The sequence below is a fragment of the Xiphias gladius genome, chromosome 21 (genome assembly GCF_016859285.1).
Source record: "Xiphias gladius isolate SHS-SW01 ecotype Sanya breed wild chromosome 21, ASM1685928v1, whole genome shotgun sequence".
In the NCBI taxonomy this organism is placed as follows: Eukaryota; Metazoa; Chordata; class Actinopteri; order Istiophoriformes; family Xiphiidae; genus Xiphias; species Xiphias gladius.
In genome coordinates this window covers 11,701,191-11,725,674 of record NC_053420.1, presented here as the reverse complement: position 1 = coordinate 11,725,674, position 24,484 = coordinate 11,701,191, and the positions used below count along the sequence as shown (strand labels likewise).

Below are 24,484 nucleotides of genomic sequence, written 5' to 3'. Positions count from 1 at the left end.
CTGTATTGCCCATTAAGAGCTTCAGCAGTACATGAAAAACAGGCAATGCGAACTCTCTGTGTACTTGATATGATTGTCGTAAGGCAGAAGACAAACTGTTTGAAAATATGTAAAACTCGGGGAGCTCTGAGCAACCGTAAGCCCTCTGGTGATATCACAGCCGGTCCCCAGAGCCAAGGCAGCAAATCACAGATTGACCTCAATCAGCTCCCTGGCTGCAGATAAGAATGTTGCACTCTGTATTTCACATTTTTATGCTAAAGGCACAGCCTAAATTTTGTACCGAATTTTTGAAAAGGCAGGTCAGACAATGAACATCAAGCAGCTGCTACTACCAGTAGATTGCAGTTCTGCTCCAAGCAAACCACCAACACAGAGTAACAATTAATAACAAATTTCTTTTAGTTTTGTTTCTGTTCTTATTCAAAGGTTGTCGTTTTCACAAATTGGCGGCTGCAAACAAATCACAAAACACCTGCTTTGTTGTGATTAAGATCACAAAAATGCAACCCTGCCTCTCACGCTGCTGAATAAAATATAAGTGGTTTGGCCATGGTTCTCAGCCTGGAAAAGGGTGGACTGCTCCCTTTGGGTTGGGAGCGAGTCGTTGCCTTAAGGGGAGGAGTTCAAGTATCTCGGGGTCTTGTTCACGAGTGAAAGGAAAAAAAAAATAATAATAATCGAGCGTGAGATAAACAGCTCGTATTGGCGCAGCATCAGCAGTAATGTGGGCATTGTACCGGACCGTTATGGTGGAGCTGAGACGGAAGGCAAAGCTTTCGATTTACTAGTCAATCTACATTCCAACCCTCACCTATGGTCATGAGCTTTTGAGATATTTGAGCATAGAGATAGGGTAAGAAGCTCAGACATCCGGAGAGAGCTAGGAGCAGAGCCGCTGCACCTTTGTGTCAAGGGGGTTTAGGCATCTGATTAGGATGCCTCCTGGACACCTCCCGTTGGAGGTTTTCCAGGCACGTTCAACTAGCAGGAGACCCTGGGGTAGACCCAGAACAGGCTGAGGGGCTACGTACCTCATCGGGCCTGGGAAAGCATCAGGGTTCCCCAGGAGGAACTGGAGAGCGTTGGTGGGGAGAGGGTCGTCTGGATTACCGTGCTTAACCTGCTGCCACTGCAGCCTGACTACCAATAAGCGGTAGAAAAAGGATGGCTGGATGGATGGCTTGGACTTAAGAAATTACTCTTTGCCTCAAAAGACAAAAGACACAGCATCTCCGTGAAGCAGCCTTTCCATTTGACCTTTCAGCCATGGATCATGATTGCCTTTCTTGTTAAAAGTCAGTTTCTGTTACCCTCTGCTGACCTGCCAGACAAGAACATTCAGAAAAGGTATATTACGAAAGGCAGAGACATAACTTTAAAAAAACACGATATGCCAAACAAAAAAATCCACATTTTCCAAGGTAAATAGCTCAACAATGTAATTGTTACTAGCGTGGAGCCTTTTACTATAGCTCACTGGGCTAACCGCTTGAAGAGGCTAAAGAGAAAAAAAATAGGGTAGTTTAAACATTTCACTTGTCATGGCCACCTGTTCAGTACAAAGGCTCTGTCACTGAGCATTCAATCATTATGATCTATTTTCTCCTTTTCATCACTGACAATTTTAACGCGTCTGTGCGTGTTCATGATTTTCTACACTTATGAAGACCAAATGTCTTCTCAAGGACAGAAAAACATGTAACCAGTCCTCGCCCGATTAAAGCAGCTGTCAGACCGGAGGTAAATTTAAATGGTATTAAAAATATGCTAAAGTTGGGGAATGAATGTCTCAAAATTATATCATCACAAAAGAGTGTGTGTGTGTGTGTGTGTGTGTGTGTGTGTGTGTGTGTGTGTGTGTGCGTGGAGCAGTGCTGACATCAGCTTTAATTCCCTAATATCTCCACAAACCAGATGGATTGAGGTCATTCTGGATCTTTCATCATCATTATGAAGGTGATTTGGCACAAAAGGCAATACACTAAAGACATATAGATAATAGCAGGACAGTACATCTCAACACAGGCAGGATTTCATCTAAACCTCTTATTAATATTAACTCTGCTGATTTGTCCATATTCACTGCTTCCATGTGAACTTTTGGATAGTTTTCCCCCAGTTTTCACTCCACATGCACCTCAACCAACACGTACATGTTTGTCAGCAGCAGAATAAACATTTAGTCATTCAATCTAGCAAAAAACAATTCCAACTCAAGGAACATTTACTAATAACAAAATTGTTCAAGAGACCTTTTGAGTTAACTAACGAGCTCGCGGATACATCTCTATGACAACTGAGCAAACTGACTAAATTGAGTAGGTCGATAACAAACTTTGACTCTCACAAGAGAAGTCCCTAAAGTGCTATGGATGAAATCATAAAAACTGAGCTGATGCATAGGTCAACAGATCCATCTCCGTGACAAGTGAGCAAACTTCAGCCACTAATGAAAACTGTGTGATAAGGTTAAAAGCAACACAGCTTGTAAATGGACCTCGTGGTGGGACTGAGTTGGGTTTAGTCATACAACTATTTCCAAGGTCAAGAATGAACTTCAAGACATCCAGTTTTAAAATAAGCTTCAACATCCATCATTTAGGCAACCTGTGATGCATTTACTGTATGTGTGACATTTACGAACACTCTTCTATGGTGCTGTTAGCTTTCAAACTCAACTCTGTTTTCCAGCCACCAATGGTGAAAGTAATGGTGTATGTGTAAATCATGAAAAACACTACTTTAAAAACAGTTGCACGTGCTAGTGTTGCCATGTGTGAAAGGGGCTTTGTGTGCTTAAAGTTATAATTCTTAAAGTTTTTTCATTATATCACAGCTCATTTTTGATACTATTAATGATGTGCATTTTTCCTTTAATAGCCATTCAGTGTCTTTACCTTCAGTATCTCTTTTTATTGTAGTTTTTTTTTTTTTTTTTTTTTTGATAGTGGTGGAGTCCGGCATCCCTGTGCTTGAATTAGATTACCAACGTCAGCAAAAGGGAATCAGGGGGAAACAATGCATACATGACCTGATAGATGAAGAGTTTCAGTCAACATGCTGCACACCTCCAACTTCTCAGCGAGGTAACCAACTCCTCTCAGTGTCCTGCTGTTTTGTAGAAAATTACTTGTGCTGTGTGCAGCATGAAATCAGATTGCAGCTGCAATTATTCTTCACTGATTCTCAGATTAAAAACAACCTTGGTTTGTTTGGCTGCACTTTAAACCAACACACTAGTTATCCCTTTGTTGTATTTCTGACAAAGTAACTGCTCAAGCAGTGTTTATTGTAGTATTAAACCACATTTGCTTAAGCCACCAGTAACCTGAGTTGCCAGCAAATCAACCAGGAACAGTAATAAGACAATAGTGGCAACGATGTCAGAAATTTCTGCTCCAGGCTGGAACCAAATGGATGTTTTATCTGTAATTAAAAGGCCACGCTTTCTCTAATTTTAAGAAAATCCCTCCACCATTCAAATACACCCAGTGCAGTCACTGGGAGTTTTGTGAGAACAGTTCAGGAAGAGTTGAACAAGAGTACAAAACGTTAAGGTAAGGCATTGCAAGGTAAACAGTCTTATCTATTCATTTCTTAGAATTTAAAAATGCATTTGAACCCATTTGGGTTTTCAAGCGGAAGTCGGTCACTCGTGTTGAATGTTTTTGTTTGAGTGCCAACAGAATCAGTGTCCTAATGCAGATTCTTTTTGAGAGAGAAGACATTAATACTAATGGACTTGAGGCTCAAAACAAGGCCCGGTGGTCGAACACCAGCAGGCTTTCAAATCTTTCTTTCCACCTCTACCTCCTCATCAAAATACTTTGAAGGAGGAGACTGCACATTACTCATCCCTTCCTTTTATCTAAATTATTTTTAGAGAGGAGAATGTGACAAACCCAAGGCTGACAAAAACAAGGAGGAGGTCAAAAGGTTTTATCTTTTAAAAAAAAGAAAAAAAGTTTTTCTATCGAAAACACAAGATTTTTTTTTATTATGCTAAGTATGCACACCTCTCAATTCAGCAGCTAATAAAAGACTTTTAATGACATCTCAAATGAAGACCATATCTTTTAAAGACTTCCCATTCAGTCACTTTCATCAGTTTTTAATGTCTGATATCTTTATAAAAACATCCCCATAATGCGTTAGATAGGCTTTTCATAATTACAATGCTAATTTTCCTGAGGTAGTTAACAGATCATCTTTAAAATCTTTTACTTCACCTGTTTAACTGCAACAAAGATGTGCAAAGTTTGACAGCTGCCCTCCCAGCTGTAAACAACTGTAGGAGCAAGTTGCTGCCAAAGTATGAAAACTCCACCCACTGAGGCTGTGACCCCGTCAACCAGCAGCTTGCCATGAAGAAGGCCAAGGACCCATGCCAAGGACTGGACCCCAAAAGAGTGAATGCATTTGCGCTGTGTTCCTGTGCTGCTGGCGAATCCCGCTCTACTCTCACAGTCGCCTCTCTCCTCCTCACAGTACATCATCTGCTGCTACGATGAGACAAGCTAATGCTGTTATCAAGTCTCTGCCTGGCACGAGCAGATGCGAAGACAAACATGTACACAGGACCGCACAGGACACGTGACCAGGCAGCAAGAGGCAAACACATCTGGGAAAAGAGGACGTCTATAGTAAAACTGAGTAGAGGTGAAACAAGTTTTTGGTTAGTCGAACAGAAAGTTGATCAGCAACAATTTTGATGATCATCTTCACGCAAAAATGCCGAATCTCTCTTCTGAGTTTGCTACTCTCTCTTTGTTTCATATGATAATTAATAATTTCGGATTGTGGGCAGACAAAACAAGTAATTTAATTTGGGCTCTGTGATGGTCATTTTCTGCTTTTTTCTGACATTTAATAGACTATAAAGCTCATCAATCATGACAATAAGCTTAAATTATAGCACTAACAACAAACTTCAGTATATAAAGATATACTGGTGAGAAAATTCAAAAAAATAGTTGATTGAAACAGAAGTAATCAACTGCAGTTTTAACAACTAATTTGTTATTTCTCAAGCAAAACGATTAAAAAAAAAAAAAAAAAAAAAAAAAAAAACAGACAGTTGGAGCCCATAAAAGAAAATGTTGAAGGATCCCTGCACACAATGGCTGCAAATAATGATTATTTTCAATATTGAATAGTCTGGCCATTATTTTATTGATTAACTGATCAATTGTTCTGTCTCTGAAATGTCAGAAAACTGTGAAAAATAGAGATTATAGAGCCAATGATGATGTATTAAATTATCTGGTTTTAGGTGACCAACAGTCTAAAACTCAGTTTACATTGGTATAAAATAAAGTAAAGCAGAAGATAATCACTTTTAAGAAGGTGGTACCAGAAAACCTCTGGCCTTTTTGCTTATCATCCAATTAGTAGCGATTAATTTCACAACTATGCTGTCACACAGACAAACACACAAACACACACACACACACACTCTGCACTTTGCATCACCAATAATGTCAGTATCAGTGCATGACATTTAGCAGCAAGGAGGCGTGTGCTGTGTCAGGACGCTCCGCATGGAGACACAGTGGCGGCAGTGTCACACACAATGGTCACAGTGTGTCTAACAGAGTCTGTCTGTGTGTCTGCATTTTATCTACATGTGTGTGTATTCATGTGAGTTGTACAAACCCCTCTATGTCATGAGAAAGTGTGTGTACACTGTGTACGCATGCCTGCTTGTGAAACTGTGGCCTCAGCAGAAGGACATAAAACCGTTTCCCTCCACTCTGCTCCCTCTCGCCACCATCCTTACCCCCCACCCACCCCCTCACTCACCATCCGGACCCATCGTGGCCCCCTAAGTCCCTGAGACCCTCATGTTCCAGGCAAGTGCTTATGTTTCCAGGTCCCACTAATTTATTTAATCACCTACTAATACCAAAGGTGGGCCAAGCTGATTAAAAAGCCCACCGAAACCACTCAAGCAGATAGTAGCAGGAGTTACAGCTGTCGTACCACTGACACAGGCCATCATTCACTGCACAGATACAAGCACTTCACTTACTGCAGAGACCGTGTATCACTCCAAGGTCCTTAATCACTGGACTCACTTGGTTTCACAGCTGTGAAGTATAGGAGACAATTTCACTGCTAATTAAAGTAAAAAACTGTCAGAAATTTATTACAGGATTTCGTCAAAGCGCTAAGGTGAAATAGAGTATTGAGTCCTACATGGCTATACAAAGTTTCTCTTTCAATCGTTGTTAAGTTTTAACGCCACCTTTGGAGGATTACAAGGGGATTATTTTATAAAGATATTTGCACCTCTCGGTCCAATTTCATGTTTAAAATGAGCAATATAGCCTCGTGGAATGAAATGAAATGACTTCTCCTCATTTCACGACTTGGCTGAACCATAAAGACTTTTGCAAGGCGAGGGCCTGCTCTGATTTCATTACTGAGCCTACGGAGGTGAGAGGGGATCAAAGACAAAACCAAACACATAACATGGGACTTGTGCAGTAATTGCCAGCACAGCATGTCTGTCACCGATGTTCGTGAAGGTGACGGCCCCAGCTTAAGTATTACACTTCAAGAAAAATCAATGCATAGCCCACTCTTTGCAAAACAGAAACATCTCGACAATGTGTGGCATTTAATCACATGCTAATAGATGCCTCAGGGATGTAGCACCCCAGAAATATCTTGATGTTCAGTGTCTTTTACGCCTCAGAAATTCACTGCAGGACTAAACAGAGTTGATCAAGATTTAATCAGTTCCAAGTCAGTGACCTTTACTATTTACCAGATCTATACTATTATTTGTCGTGTGCTGCCATTCAAGCTGTTGGCCTAAAAAATTAAATACTGCTTTTGATTTAAAGAACCATTCCAGTTTATTTCAACTTGGGTCTCATTTTCATAGTTTTGTCCATCATTCCTATCAGTTATGATAACATTGTAACTGCCAAAGTTGTTTTTGAGATATGGAAACAAATATAGGCAGGGAACACAAGCAGTCAGCAGTTTAGCCAGATTATCTAAATCACTTAATTTGGACAGAAGATCCAAAAATTAAGGCATCCAAAATATTACTGATAATTCCTCACTGCAGAGGAAGACTGGAACCATGCAACTCAATCTAAACGTCCGTTACCAGGACATGCCGACTGGGTCCTTGCTGGCTTTGGTCATACATACTGTGAAATGTTTTTATACAGTCATTTTTAAAATTTCTTTTCAAGCATTTTTGTGTAATCTTTTTTTTTACTAGAGATCCTAGATCTCAGCAATTAACTTGGTGAGTAAAATGTTGTTATAACTGATAAAAAGATGGCCAAAACTATGAAAAAAGACCTGAGGTATAATAAACCCAAACTGTCATGATCAGACAGCGAAAGCGGCACGTAAACTCATCTCACAGCATGTTTTATAAACTTAACTTTTACCCCAACGTCCTGATTATAATACACCAGCAATTATTTTGGGCCAGAGCCAATGTTGAAAAAACACTCCACAAAAGGCTAGTGACACAGCACATGGCCATTAAAACAGGAAGCAGTTGGTTTTGACTGTTGCACTGAGATTTGACATCTGACCTTTCTGACAACCGCGGCCATTAGCCGAAACGCGACCCCTGGCCATGTCAAACCAAAGTCATTGGAGTCAAACTGACAGAACGCAGGTCTGTGTTTAGAGAGCCAGGAACACAAACACGCACGCACGCACGCACGCACGCACGCACTTTTAAACACATTGGTAGTCACTGTACATTCACCCTAGAGCGAGCTTTAACTACTGCTGCAGGATTTTCCATGCAGTTCCCCTCAGTGAATTAAATCCTGAATAATATTTTATGCTGTGTATGATTTATTTAATTCCATGTTGTTTGCATTGTGTTTTCAGATTCCAGTATCATAAATGTTAGTGTGTGGTGCATGTGTATTCAATATTGGTCTAATGTCTGTTATGCACTGATGTAATGTATTGATGTTTATATATATATATATATATATATATATATATATATATATATATATCCTTTATATATCCTTTTCCCTAATTGTACATTCTGTATGTTAATCTTTGAATCCTGCATTATCTTGCTTTACTTTAATTTAGGAACTGGATGGTTCTCATGCATTTCTCCCTTATGTTGTCTGATTTTAAAGTGTGTTTCTCTTCTATTCTGTCATGGATGTGGAAAAAAACATGAAAATGTTACATGTATCATTCTGGATCCTACTAATCCGCATTTAGTCCAAACAGGATTCGGTTTTGTACATTTTGCGATTTCTTATAGATGTGTCATTTATTCAGTTTTCTCCATAAAAGTTTCTCCCTAATGGTATGAACCAATCTGTCAGTGTTTTATGTTGTGTTATGTCATAGACGTCTCGGCTCCCTTTGTAGAGACGGCAGCAGTTTCCCTTTTACGACTAAAAGAGAATAAAGAGGAAACTTTCTTACGCAGTTGCAGAGAACAGCAGATGAGTGGAAAGTAAAAGCAGAGTAGCAGCTGCGGCTGTATGTAAACACATCAACAGAAAACACTTCACTGAGCCATGGAGTTCCTCAAACTCAAACACACACACACACACACACACACACACACACACACACACACACACACACACACACACACAAAGAAACAAACACATCTGGTTTAAGATTCAGATCTTAAACTTTGAAGAATGCCCTAATGGATGTTTTGAATCAAGTGAAGCAACAGGTGGCCTCTTGGTTATGGTGGCTAGCTGGAACACCACAAATGACCAACTCTAAATTTCTGAAGACACAAACATGTAATTACACATATATATATACGCAGTATTTTATACAGTATTAACAACCCTGGGTATCATTTACTAGTTTTTCAGCACTTGTGATGATGAAATACCAATACCTTTACCAAATTTGCTGTTTGATACCTTACACTTTGACAAATATAAAAAAAAAAAAATTCTACAACACTGTTTTTTATATTTAACAGAAACGTATTCTTTTGCTTTATTGCTATGAGCTAAATTAAAAAAGATTTGATACCTCTCTTATATCGGGATGGTAAATATGAAGCTACAGCCAGCAGCTGGTTAGCCAGCGCAACACAAAGACCTGGAAAGAGGGGGAAACCGCTAATCCATCTACCAGCACCTCTAAAGCGCATTAATCAACATGTTAAATCCTGTTTGGTTTAAGCTTAAAAACTGCCGACACCTTGAGCGTGACAGTTCATTCTTGGCTGATTCTGATTCTTTTCATTTCGGTACATGACAGTTTTCAATTCTCAATGCTATTTATAGATGTCAGTATTTAAAAGCATTGAAGTTCCATACCCAGCCCTAAATATCAGGATCCCTGCAATCAACTGGTAGCAGAGCCTGAGATAAATATTTGAGCTCAAATTTAAAGAAACGGGATGCTATAAAAACTGACAAATACAGTGTAGAAGAATTGATGCAAAAAACATGTATCATTGAGATAAATTGATCGAGATCTACTGTATGTTGTTGCAGCAATGCACCACTTCTCTCTCCAGTCAACAATCCAATTCTCCCCTGTCTCTTCCTTCCTTCCTTTCTTTTTCAGCCTACCAAGTCTTCACTTCTCCATCCCTCTCTCCCTCAGCGTCCTCTAAAAGGACGTCTTTACTCTGTCTGGATTACTTGTCCTAGTTGGCGCTAGGCGTGCTGGTGGGGAGAGAATTTATTTTCTTCCAGTGGAGCCTTGATTTAAAGCACTCAGGTCAACTTGATTCTGGGTCATCGTCTCCCCTGTTGTAATGAACCAGGGCAGTGTTAGACAGCTCATTGCATATCTACAAAAGCAAGGTGTTGAGGTGCTACAGGATTCCACAGCTGGCCAGCTGCATTCAGAACTGAGACAAGACGACAACACTTTCTTTGTTGGCTTTAGTTTTTGTGTCCAAAAGGAATTGAATATTGCACTGTGAAAATATGAAGCAATAAGCTCAACTCATAAGCGCACAAATTACATTAGTTTAAGTCTACATAAGCCATTCCCTTGATGCTTGAAAATACTAAGCCAGCAATCTTGCAGTAAATCTATGTTTCTGTAACAGGACTGATCCTGCAGGGCCTACTGACCAACATGTTAGTGACCAACATATTAATCACTGCCACACAACGCCGTTGGCACCACAGTCATGCACAGTCCACATTATAATTCCTATTAACCTAATTCATGCCTCGTACGTCGTCCTGCCTGACACAGCCAGGTTAACACCACATCAACAGTTCCACCATTGTACTGTTTTCAATCCAGTATACAGCAGCCTGGACAAATCCAGAACTCGCCTCCAATAACCCAAAGGAAAAGTGTAAGATATGGGGGTCAGTGACCTTTTACAAGTCCCCCTGGATGAGGGGGGGTCACCTAAGATGGTGGTTTCAATCTGAGACCTTATATTTCAATTAAGTTCTTGTGAGAGTAGCAGGCATCACAACTTCTTTAAAAGACTGCAAGAACAAAGTAATACTGTTGTTTAGACACATTTTCCCAATAATCTATGAAAATACGGTGTCATTTCTCACATTTTGTCTTTTACTGTGTCTTTACATTCTCTTTATTTGGCCAATTCCAAAAATTCTACTTTATTACTTAGAATATCTGCTATGACACTACAACGAAGAACATCGTTTCAAGTCTATTTCAAGTTTATCTTGTTACCCAGCCTTTCAATCTTGTTTTTGCTGTTTTGAGTGAAGGGAGGCAGCGCCAAAGACAAATAATGCTAAATGTACTTCATCCTAATAACTAAAAAAGCCTGAACAAGCCAAGAGATTTTGGCATTGCACTTTCATCCACTCAAATAATGCCTCTGAAGATTGACAGTCCCATCTAAGGACACATGCAGGTGTTACAAAACAGCAGAATTTATCTGACACTTTCACTTAATGGACTTTATGGTCACACGCTAGCTGAATCATGGAGGAAGAAAACAGTATTTTAGTGGGATCTATCAACATCTATATGGAAAAACAAACTCAAACTAAAATGCAACCTGCCCTCTCTCAAATATTGAGACATGCTAAGATGTGCTATCAGTCTGCTACATTGTTCTTGTGTGATGTGAATAAAAATGAAGCTACACAATGTGGAAGAGGTAAACAACAACAAGACACTTTGCATGCTCTTGATATGTTCGTAGTGGAATCAGAAGAAGATTTATTCAAATTCTCGTCTCAGATTGATTCATCTTTGTCTCACGGTCTTCCATCTGCCACAGATGGTAATAATGTGAGGAAGGACAGATGTAAATAAATAGCAGGTAAACTGAAAACATGCGTCCCAGTGCCACATTTTGACAATTTTGACAGGTTTTGGCATCTGGCGTTCAAAACTCCAGCAATCTAGGCCAAATGTTACACTTTTTTTCCAACACAAACCCACCATTTTGCCTGTAAGAGCCCAAATTCCTCTTTCGTTTGTATACGGCTATTACTTATTCTCCTAGAATTAAAGCCAAAAAAAATCTAGCAGAAGCCTTAAGGATTGCTTGTTTTTTCTTTGTTTAATATGGATATAAATAATGATCTGGTAACTGATTAATCATTATACTGCTAGATCTTCTATTTGTAGCAGACCCAGAGACACAAAAATATGTCAACGAATACATACAAAAACATTTTCCATCCCTGAACAAGGCCACCACAGCATCAGCAGCAGGTCAGAAGGAGGCCAAAGCCTCAGATTACCCAGCAGACAGTGTGCAAATTGAAGGATTGAGCACTCTTACTGTACATCTCGTAAGCTTCTTTGTTTATCTCTGTTCGTGCATCTTTGTTCCCCCTTGTTCATAAATCTGAGACGAAAGTGGTTTCAGACTTATGGACCCCACTGAATGTTTCTAATCAGTTTTTCTCACCAAAACGAAGTCAAACAAATTCACTTCATGCATTTAGAACCACAACTGATGATTATTTTCATTATCAATTTATCATACTTCTCAATTGATCATCGACTTTCCAGGTGTTGTCTTCAAATTCTTGTTTTTGTTAATGTAAAACAGAGAAAACAGAAATTCTTCACATTTTAGAAGCTGGAACCAGAGAATGTCAATTGTCAAAATGGCTGCCATTGATAAATTGACTAAACATTACAGTTCCAAATATATTTCCTTCCTCATAAAACATTTGCGAAGACAACATTTAAAAATAGCTTCTGGTCTCCTTCAATGCCTTTACGGGCACATTATTCAATAGTTTGCACATTACCGCCACCAATTGTCCAGTCGCATAACAAGATGGAACCAGCAGCAAAAATGTGCACTGCAACTCCAGTGTGTTCTTATGCTACAAAACAAAAAAGGGGACCCACTCGTAAAAGCATGGCTCAGTAGCACTAATATTGGTCAAACGCTCCACAAGGTACCTTGAACATGTTGTATTACCTCATCTCATGAGTCACAAGCCATGTCTGTCAGAAATATTGCATAATCTATACAACACAGACAAGTCATGTGGTCAAAGACATGACAGACTTTTTGCCATGTACAGCAGATTACCTGTATATGACATCCTGGACTATTTTAAACGTCTAATTTTCTCAGATAATTAAACCAGAAATGGTGCAGGTTCCCTGTGTGTAAGCAGCTTAAACTCAGTCATCTGTATTCCTGTCCTGCAGTCCATTAGACCAACTTTGAAGGAATATAATTCACCTCTTCTCACCAGCAGGCACTTTGCAGTAAAGATTCATGTCCTGTCATGTCCAAAAAATAGTTTAATCATTCTTCTTGCTCTGCTTTTTCTATTGCACGTCTGTAGTCTCCATTTATTTGTCATCTTCGTTATTGTGTCATGGATCTTTTTATTCCTTGAGATGCTTTTTTATAAATGTACGGCTTTTATTTAACCTGCCCACCATTTTTTTTTTTTAACATCAGCAGAACAGTGTGCAAGTCCGAGGTATGCAGTGAGATGACCAGGTTTACAGCTTTCAAAAAGGAATCCAGAGCCTCCAGCTGGGGTTCACAACCTTTCCCAAAAAGACACTACACTGATCTCCTTCCCACAACTCAATTTTGAAATGGATAAATGTCTGGACTGTTTGTTTTCTGCAGATTTTCCTATGTGGGAGGCTTTACAAAAGGTTTCAACCCCAGTGCAGGGAAAACCTGGCCTGCAGCCTCTCTGCACAACAGCAGCAGCCCATGTCTTAGTCCTGCTGTACTGTCCCGGTCCTGGGTGGGGTTATTCGTCCATCTGCTCCACACTGACATGAGTGAATTGTGTTTATTTTAGACCAATCTGTCTGTTTATTTATAAAAGGGTTTGACCATAGCACGCCCTGGCCTCCAGGTTCTAACAACCCCCCCCCCCCCGCAGTCTTCCGGTTCACTCTATATCCAGCCAAATTTAGGAATATCCTCTCTTTTTATGTTTCTCTTTCTTTTCTGAACTGTTTTCCCTCTTAGTCTTCTCTCTCTCTGGAGAGTCTGGAACTCTGTCCCGCTGTTGAGTCATTTCACTGCCTAATGATAGTTTGAGTCCCCGGCTAAGACCCAGCCAGAGTAAACAAGGCTTAGACTCAGCCAGCCTGCAGTAAGTGTCACTTCTAATCTACTACCAAACCAAGATGGGTGCGCAGTGAGTCCGCACTGTCCCAGTAACTGCGGGCATGGGAAGAGTAAGAGCTGCACATGCCGATTTCTCATTTTACTATGCCGCAAAACAAAGATCTCTCTGTATCTGTAAGATTCAGAAAAGTAGACACACACAAAAAGGAGGAGAGTACAGTTGATCTCCACAATCTGTTCTTCCTGCTGGACAGTGAATCTCAGTGAGCATAAACTGAGTGAGCTTATGTGTCACTTGGGGTTTGTTCCCATAAAAAAAAAAATAAAATAAAAAAATTGGCAGTCAAATACATTGATAAAATACTTTCTTCAGGTCGTTATATTTCGGCAAATTTGTAATTTAGGGTGCAACCCCACTACCAGATCAGTTTGAGTCAGAGACAGTTTGCCAAAAATATGAACACTTTGTTCAATCTCATGCGAGGTACGGTTGACCCAAATGCCCAAGTTTCAAAGCTTCTATCGTTGCCATGGTACCATCCATATCAGTATTTGAATGCTGCGTTTATTATTATCATCACTATTATTATTATTATTATTAATGTCGGCATTACCACAAAATCCAACGTTATTCATTATGCATCACCATTACATTTAAAGTTAGTGATAGCTTTGTGTGCCACAGCTCTCGGCTAACGTTACCAGCACTGACACTGGGACAGTAACACATAACCATATGCCTGGCTTACAAGTTACAACTACGCTAGCAAGATGTTGAAACAAGTCAAGCCTCTGGAATAAATTCAAAATTTGCGAAGATGACCCCCAAAAAGTCGAGTGCTAGATATGCCAACGGAAACTGGCATATCACAATCCTTGGTTGGCAAATCACCTGAAAACTGTAAGTAACAGCTTAGCCGTCTTGCAGTGTCGTTAATGTTACTGCGACCTGCATGCTAACAAAGTATAATGTTTAATTCTGATCTTTGTTTTCAACTCACATTAAAGCCTATCTACATGCCATACAATATTCATCCTTCAGTCGTGCTCACATCGCTGCACTAATTTGCACACTGTTTTACCTGTACTCGGTTTACATGCATGTGCCTAAACAGGCATGGGCAATATTTCCTGGAAATGGTGGTAAACATCTGCACTTTGTGAAGGAATGAATATTCAAATGTACCACTGACAGGAACAACGATAAGTCAGTGTAAAGGCAGATTAGCAGGGTTAGTGGGAGGTGGGATAATCACACCTCGAGTTCAGATTTAAAACAAACCCAGTGTTAAGACACATCATTATTAACTACATGTACATTTTTTTATATAATATTTCCTAATTATGTCCAGTTTTTAGTGTGTGGAGTAAGAATTTGAAGTAAATAATGGAAACATTGTAAAAGGTAGAAATAAAAATATTAGTTCTCAGTCAATATAATATATCTTTCTGGTTTGACTATCAATCAATGCCAGACTACAAAGCACACAGAGAGCACATACCTCTGCCAAGTATGCGCAATGCTCTAAATTTGTCATTTTAATGGTAGAAAATGTTCAGAAATTTTTAATCCAAATTTGGATTTGCAACAATGCACAGTCACAAATAATCATGGGATAAATATGACAGATTTCTCTCATTTAAGTTATTCAAGTATTCATTGCTAAAATAGCAAAAATGCTCAACAAAGCCTTATGCCACAACATTAAGAAAGACTTTCAAAGCTATTAGGGCAGCTACAACAAAACCAAACACTTGTTCCTTTCTACTAAATTGCTTTGAAAGCTGTTTACATGATTTCAAATCCATCCTGCTGACAAACAAACAGGACAGAAAAACAGTAAAAACATTACTTCCTTTGTGGAGATAATCGTGTAGCTGGAGTGAAACCCTGTAGGACTTTGAGCCACGGCAGTAGATAGCTGACCGTGTCTCATACTTCCTGCCCCTTCCGTACATTAATGCTGCAACTGGCGCTGATCAGTTAAGGCACATGCAGGGCATGACCAGCATCAGGTCTGGACACCAATACACCTAAAACATTTGGTCTCTTCCTAAAAGGAGGGTTTCAGACAAATGTGTGCTCGCTCATCAATATTTAAATAGATACAACTGTTAACCTTTTGGAGGGATCCTGTACTGAAGAAATCAGAGCTTTGGATCATCGGTTATCACCAGTTTATAAGACCTTAAAACCCGTAATGGGTAAAACATTAGTGGTTAACAACGTGTGGTATGTTTGTGAGCAGGAATGTTTGTGTGTGCTTGAGTGTGTGTATTTAGGGTTTTCAAAAACACTGGGCCATACTCAAAAAAGGGCAAAAAATGACACTTGCAGATACATCTATCCTCACACTCGCACATTGAAAAGAGGCTTATAGACACCGAGGGCAAAAAAAATAAAAATAAAAATAAACAAAACAAAATATTCACACGCATGCGCACACACGCACGCACGCACATGCACGCTGCAGCCTTGGTACAACCAGGCACTAGAGTGTGCGGCCAATTTTAGACCAATGGGTGCAGAGTGCCGACAGAGGCGTAAGACAGAGCAAACCAAACATTAAAGGGCCCATCTCAAACAGCAGAGGGAGAATTCATAAAAACAGCCTTCACACAAGCGCACACACACACACACACACACACACACACACACACACACACACACACACACACACACACACACACACACACACACACAGAGAGAGAGAGAGAGAGAGAGAGAGAGAGAGAGAGACAGAGAGAGAGAGAGAGTTGGAGAGAGGCTGTTTCAACCACACTTTCAATGTTGGCTGTATTTTTCCTTTGAAGTTCAACAGCTGTGTTCGTCTAATCTAAGAGGCATTTTGCTCATCAGGAGAGCAGAATAAAAGCATGACTCTTTATAGACAGTGAGGGTTTTTGGAGACCTCATATAAATAATCTATTTACTACAGACTACACATGATGAAGATACACTCAGTAGGACACCGGGAAATTCAAGCGTTTCGTGTGCATATGAGCAACTATGTGCCAAAGTCAAACTGGACCACAGAGGCTGAGGCGTGCTGTGCTTTCCTCAACAATGTGAGGAAAAAACCTTTACAATGTCCCCCTGGTCAAACGCCTCTGATCTCACTTCCTGTTCACAGTGCTTAACTGACTCAGATTGTACGGTCGGCTTCTAAAAACACCATCTGCAAGATATGCTGGGCTTTCACACACAAAACACGCAGTGAGCTACAAATACAATATCAACCAAGTAAAGGCTGAAAAAACCCTGAGTCACAGAGGACCCCTCGGAACGCACGAAAGCCTCTAGTGACAAGACAACAACACACTGTGCTGGACGCACGTCAGTACGCAGAAAGGCAGAATAATACAAGAGCGAAAATCAAAATATACCCTTTATGTATTCTTAGCAAAGCAGCCTTCTTATAAGCTTGTTGATATGTTTGGGGTTTTTTTTAGATAATTTAATGAGTTTTTACAGGACTGTATGAAGCTTAAGTGCCCGGGCACGCTAGGAAAAAGCACAGCGAAGTCCATTTGTGCATCCTCGCAAACAACATGATGCAGGACGTTTGATCCCGTAGAGACTACTTGCAGTGGCTGCAGGGTTAAATAAAACTCTCTATCACAGTAAATGTAATTTTACGTCACACAACAGATGCATATATATTATTGAGATATGATACAAATTTCTGAAAAACCAGTTGAGAAACTATTTATTTTAAAATAACCAGACTGGAATTTCTGCTTTGGTTAATCCAGCAAATGAAATACCTGACAAATGAAGGTACTTCATCACATTAATGCCAAAATCCTATAAAAATCTAATATTGCCCCTTAACAATCCTGATTTTTGGTCTGAAATATTGCCCACAATGGCCTGATACACCCAGATATATCTAAGGGAGAGCTGCCACATCTCTGATTTATATTGTCTGATGGTATACATCGTCGTATCACCTACCACTAATCGGTGCTGGCCAATTTTTGGTCGTGGCAAATAGATTCGACAAAATAAAGAAAACCAGATAAAAGCAATGGCTTGTCTGCCTGAAATGTTCCTGTTACAAATACTGCTGTGTGTTCGGCTGATTGGTTAAGACACATACTCCATATGATGATTGCAACGTAGCCAGTTTGACTTGGAAGCTTTGTTGCACATCATTTCCCCCTTTCTCTCTCCCTCTTTGTTTTCTGTCACCGAATCGAATAATTGTTTTTAAAATGTTTCAAAATATACTTTTTTTTTTTTTTTTTTTAAATGCTGGCGTGACTGAGCCCCAATAAGTAGGACGACTGTCTCAAAGAGCTTTTAACCTTTATAACTTGTCTGAAACCTTAAATTGGGTTTGAAGATAAATGGCTTTAATTTTCAACAAAGACACACACACAGGACTGATTGACTGGGAGGGCATTGTGCCAAAGCTCTACTCTACAAAACAATGATGTTTGTGGTTTTATCCTGCTCCTCGGTGAGCGGTCACATGAGGGGCTCTGTCATCCCAGCATCCATCAGCAGGGGATCCACCATTTTGTGCGCTGATCACCTAAATACCTATGCTGCCAAAACCCACCACTCTAGGGACAATCTGGAGAATATGATAATTTCGATGCCCGCTTGTTTTAATTTGGTCTAAAACCAGGTATTGGCACAATTTCATACCACTGCCGCACATTTGAAAACTGACTTTGCTGCAAGACAGACAGACAAAAACAAGATGAAAACATACCGGAGCTGAGCAACATAAGCCGATCGACAGAAAATTTATCGGCAACAATTTTGATATTTGTGATTAATCTTTTTTCTGGTTCCACCTTCTCATTTTTGAATATTTGCGTGGTTTCTTGGTCTTCCATGATTTTAATTTGAATATCTTTGGGTTCTGGACTAAGACAGGATATTTGAATACATCATCTTCGGCTCTTAAAAATTGTGATGGACGTTTATTCACAGCTTTCAGACATTTTATGAACCCAACAGTTAATAGATTAATGCAGAAATTAATCCACAAATTATTAGATGATGAAAATAATTATTAGTTGCGGCTCTAAAAGTCACAGTTACAGAAGGAAACCGCATCCTTCGTGTTGCCACTAATTTTGAAATGGTTTCTCTCTTGACTGCTATATATTTTTGGGAGAATGTGTGTGAAAAAAAATGTACCTGTCAAATATTCCTTCATTAATAACTTCAAGTCACCCACTATACAAAAAAAATAATTCTCAAACCAAACCTACACTACACTTAAATTAAGTGTGTATCAGAAATGGCCATGAAATGTGACAGTGGACTGTGAGGGCCTTTAAGTAGCCTTGATAGCTGCCCTGAGATTTGCCTGTCTCAGTATTAATACCACAGATTAGCAGGCAGTGCCCGGTTGCTCACTGTAATCAGAACGCTGATCTAGTATAATCGCTTTTCAAAAGTAAGCAAGGACACTCGTTTCAGGCACAGCTCGGAGAGGACGTCTTAAGCAGCAGGAGGTCGACAAACAGATTTTCGATTCAAACATGAGAAACAGACTTCCTGCAAGGACTTGTAAAGGGAAATTGTTTTTAGGGGGGGGTTTATTTAGTAAAAATTAAAAAAAAAAAAAAAAAAACTTTCTTGGTGGTTGTGTGTCTGTGTTGACTTGCTTTGATGTCAGTAACAGACGGTGCCCGGCTCCACTCCAACTCATATTTACGGAGAAAGTGAAGCCGGTGTCTTTCAGCGTTCCTCCTGGGCCACTTCGGTTTCAATATTTTATAAGCAACAGCCAAATCACTGTGTCGAATAATTAAACATCAGTTAGGGTACAAAACTACAGAGAATATATTATGGAGGCAGCTCATCAGTGAAGAGGAAGTAATGAAGGAGAGCGGTGGGGCTTCTCAGACACTCAGAGAAATCTAATTTTGCCATTACACTGTATAAAGCCTTATGATTGATCATCTGAAATACCAGAGGAACTGCTGGTTGTAATGCGCAGGAGTGCAATGCCAATGTGTACGTGTGTGTGTGTGTCTATGTGCATGCATTGGGTCTGCAATATTATGTTTTCTAATGTATGAAAAAACATCTGTTACTGTGCATAATTTCACCAAATATGCGGTTTAACTCCATGTGGAAGGAAACATATCACTCTTTCGACGATTAGTTTGACTTTAGAGGGAGAACTGAGGCAGTTGTTTATTTCTCTGGTTGACTCGACACAACTCCATTTCAGAAAAGACCCATGTATCAATCAAGGCTAAATCCATGATCAGCACAATACAATTACAGGACTCTATATTATCTGGTGTCTACAGAATATCCACTAAATCACAGGAGGCTTAGTGAAAACTGTATGTCACACTTACCCACTTCAAATGTTTTTGTATTGTATCAAATTTAAATCCAACACTGAATCAAAATCCTTTGAAATATTTTCAGGTCGAGCTTAAAACAAATGTATGCAATAAGTTGAGTTCATATTTAATAACTACACATTTATCACTGAGATCTAAAAGAATTAGTGGGTCTGCAACTAATGATTATGTTCATTATTAAACAATTTGCCGCTGACTTTCTAGATTAATCAATTTATCTTTGGTCTGCAGTTTTCAGAATACAGTGAAAAATGTCCATTATAACTGCCTTGCGAATGTTTGCATGAAAATGACCAAAAAGATTTATCAAGCATCAGAATTGTAGCATTCGTCTGCCGATGACTTGTCGTGTAACTGACCTGCTATACATATTATATATGTGCTGATGCGGTAAAATACATATCTGAATGTATGGTATTGCCGTTTCAAAATAAAATGATTCAGCGGCGTTTAACAGCACCATGTATTTTACCTCTCGGACCCAGCCACTGGAGCCAAACCATAGTTGCATTTGGGGCTGCAACTAAGGGTTATTTTTCATTATTGATTAATCTGCCAGTAACTATATCCACTCCTCGTTTTTTCTATAAGATGCCAGAAAAGTTGTGAAAAATGCCTGTTATAAATTCCCACAGACCGAGGTGACACCTTCAAACGTCTTGTCTGACCAACAGTCCAAATATTCACTTTCCTATCATGCGTGAAAAAGAAAAACATAAAATCCTCATATTTGAGAAGCTAAAAACAGCAAATATTTGACCATTTGTTTAAAAAAAAAAAAAAACAACTAAAATGATTATTCAATACCAAAATAGCTGCCATTTAATTTTCCTTCAACTGACTAATCAATTAATCAACTCATTGTTGCAGCTCTACCTGCATTTTATCACTTTCAGGCAGTACGGCTCTCTACACATGAAATCTTGTTTTCCTGTGGAGAGATCAAAGATGCTGAACCTCATAGTAGCGCTACCTTAGGTCCTATGCATCACTGCATCGCTGCTGTGCTTAATGTTCATTAATTTTTAAGTCTAACTTGTTTTTTGTTGACTTTTCAGAAACAGCCATTAAGCAAAAACTGTCTGAAACCCAAACGCTACGTGTGATGGGTGAAAAAGGTTTCATGCACTCCAACCCTTCTGGATCGAGTCTTTTTTTTAACTTGTGTTCTTCTCCGAAAGAGGACAACTGCCTTCCTGCCAAAGCAGTCTTTGCTAAGCTTGCTGTTTTAGTTTGGGAAATTTCCGGGGGCTTTCCTGCTACGTACCACACGTTGGTGACATAAACCTACGCTGCACTTCGCCCCTGCACCCCGTCTACCAATGTGCACAGCTCATATACCGCTGGTCATATGTAAGGACCCAGAGCGTTCGGGGCTGAGGTTACTGATGGGCCTAGTTTGCTTTACATGTCTTCTTTGCATTGAGAGGTCCACTCGTGAACATCACATGTCAAAACTGAAACAGAACCATATGTTGTGCAGTGCAGTGCGAAACCTTGCTCATAAAACATAAGATGCCCAGCAGAAAGTGCCTATATGTAATCAAACATTACAGTCTGGATGTTTGTGATGCAGGCCTGCACGTCGCTTCTCAGATACTCACGTTTGCATGCACACATACATGTGTATGTACGTGTATGTTAAGTATTGTTTGTATACATGTAGGCAGATGCACCGTCTCTCTCTTTCTTCTCTCTAACAGCTCATTTTCAACATGCGCCGACAGGCGTTGCAGACGCTAAGAGGAACAGCAGGAAGGCGCGCTCAGGACGTCTCCACACATCAAACATTTAAATGCCAACACTGCCAGGCAGGGATACCACCTACTCTAGCAAAATGTCCATCTGGCACAAAGTGGGACGAACACAGCCGATAATGATTTCCATCTTTTCTTTGTGTGTCGGTGTGTGAACATGAGACAGGGCATGAGGGCAGCGGCGGAGACAGAGCCTGTAAATGGTACAGCTCTCTTGTCATCATTTGTACTAAGGCTCTCATAGATTTTGAATGTGGCCTAGTCTGTCAGTCTTTTAAGTAATTTATCGAGCAATACCATCGGTCATTGCTTCAGGCTTATCAAATGTTAGGATTTCCTGCTCGCCTCTGTTTTATATGATTGTAGGCTGAATCTCTCTGGGTTTGAAACTGCTGATTGGATGAAAACTTCACCTTGGGCTCTGGGAAACTGTGATGGACATTTTCTGAGATTTTAAAGACTAAACAATTAAAACCATTAATCTAAAAAAAAAAAAAAAACAACTGATAATGAAAAAATGTTTAGGTTTCAGACTCTTTGTTACGCAAAGCAGTTTAAGATTTTGACTTGGGCTCTGGGAAATTATGATATGTATGTGTCACTATTTCTGATACTAAATAAATGGTTCACTGATTGAATAGACTAACTGAATAATTAATATAAAATATTAGCAGCCATAACTCCCCTAGTGACCCAAGTAAAAAACAGAAAAGGAAAAAAAAGGGAAAAAAAGTCTTAAAAACCCAGATTTTTGTATCATGAAGATGAAGGGGGGGTAAAAGCAACAAACACATTGTACATACAAAAAGGGGGAGGGGAGTTAAGATGTGTGCATATTTTCCATTCAAAAGTTTTAGAATAAGACACTGCTCCTCCTTCAAAGCCTCAGTTTACAAAACCTCAACGTTTGCAGCCTCGGTGAGCTCTCCCCGCTCCTGCACTGCTGACTTATTGAGTTAAAAACTGCAGAAGTCCCTGCAGCCTTCAACCATTTCAAACTGTGTCCAAGTGTCCCAGCAGCCGAGGCTGCTGCTGCTGCTGCTGCTGCTGCTGGAGAAACGCCGTGGTAGGAAAAGCCATGTGTAACACTACAGCGGTGTAACGTTCAACATCCCGGGGAGGATGTTGAAGCCGATCTGCTAATCTCGTGCCGTGCGGCCGAATTTACAGGCGCCAGCAGCGGAAACGACGGTTTTTCGCCGGCTGGATCGCAGCTTCGGGCGGCGCTCGGTGACCCTGGAAAAGCGGTAAAGTGAGCTAGCTAAAACTGCTCCAAGAAGAGTCGGACATGCCCCCTCTCCGCCTGCCTGCCGCTTTTTCCTCCGCTGAGAAAAATCCCCTTCTCCCCCCTCGCTCAGTCACAACCAGTCCCCAGCTCACACCTCCAAACCACCCCACGAAAAAAGAAAAAAGAAAAACAAAACAAAAAACTGAAACTGTCCACATGTCTAAATTTGTGCACTCACCTCACTCCGGGTCGAGATGTTCACATGGAGGCGAGAGAAAAGCGGAGAGCGAGCAGCGATATCCCGGAGGTTTAAACTTGTCCCGTTAGTAGAGACACGGCAGCGCTGGTAAGAAACGTGTAATGTGTGACTCTGCAAGCGTGTGTGTGTGTGTGTGTATGTGTGTGTCTGCGGAGTCTCTCTCTCTCTCTCTCTCTCTCTCTCTCTGTGTGTCTCTCACAATCTCAATCTCTCTCTCTCTGTCTTCTCTCCAACACCAAGTCACTCCTTGAGGGCGGAGCTGAGCGGGAGGAGGAGACTGAAGGGCGGATGCAGCCTCGGCGAGCGGCGGGGTAGGTGTGCGTTACCCTTCCACCTACCCGAACTAACTTTCAAGTTAGGGGAGGAAAAAAAGAAAAAAAGTCATATGACCGATATTGAAGTGCGCGAAAACAGCTATTGTGAGCGGTGAGGAAAGTTTCCGCTGACCCGCTGCTGATTTAACGCCCCCTCGCCCATAAAACAGAGCTGGTCCCGGGGAGCATCCGCACTGGTGGGACCAGTCGCCCTGAGGCGACCCTCCAGGGGGGGGGGCTGAGGTGCAGGGCCGGCTCTAGCCATTTTGGGGGGGTTTTCCAGGTGGCTGGCCACTGGCTTGCGGTGGTGGAAAGCAACGAGTCACATTTACTCGAGTACCGTACATAAGTAAAAATTTGAGGTACTTGTACTTTACTTGAGTATTTCCATGTTATGCTACTTTATACTTTCCATCCACTGCATTTCAGAGGGAAATATTGTACTTGCTACTAAACAAAATGTATTTGACAGCTTTAGTTACTAGTTACTTTTACTGTGTCCTTCTACTTAAGTGGGATTTTTCACGCAGGGCTTATACTTGTAACTGAGTATTTTTACACAGCTGTACTGGTACTTTTACTTAAGCAAAGAATCCGAAAGCTTCTTCCTCCACTGCCGGCTTTCCATTCAGTTTCATATCCTTCGGTCTGTGTCTGAGTCTAGCAGCTATCGTAGCATCATTATCTAGCATTAGCTTTATTGCTACTTAGCTAGGTAGCCACTACAAATAAAAAGTCTATGCACAAAACAGTATTTTAATGTTAACATAAGACGACATACCGCTATTAATACCACTACTAATGGGTTTTCTTTTCCTCCTCCGTTCTCCGTTTTCATCCTTGTGCACATGGAGGCTTGGACCTTTTGATTATGAAATAATTTGAGCTAATAATAAATGAAGCGTCCCTCTGGCTGATCCCATCTAGCGTGTGCCATCAGTCAGTCGGTGTTACGTCCCGGACTCGGGCGGAATGACGCACAGTTGCGCATCAGTCGGTTCCCATCATCCCCCACTTTCAGTGCACAGTGTGCACAGTACACGTGCAGCGCAGGGCAGATGAAAAACAGCG

At 40.5% G+C, this 24,484-nt stretch overlaps 1 protein-coding gene across 1 annotated transcript in view; it reads right to left on the bottom strand.

Annotated features, from left to right (window-relative positions):
- Nucleotides 1-23,246, bottom strand: part of ppp1r16b (protein phosphatase 1, regulatory subunit 16B) — an 83,505-nt gene extending 60,259 nt beyond the window's left edge. The window contains exon 1 of the mRNA XM_040116165.1: nt 23,079-23,246. The gene's annotated coding sequence lies outside the window, so the exon portion shown is untranslated. The remainder of the gene's footprint in view (nt 1-23,078) is intronic.
- Between the last annotated feature and the right edge of the window lie 1,238 nt (nt 23,247-24,484).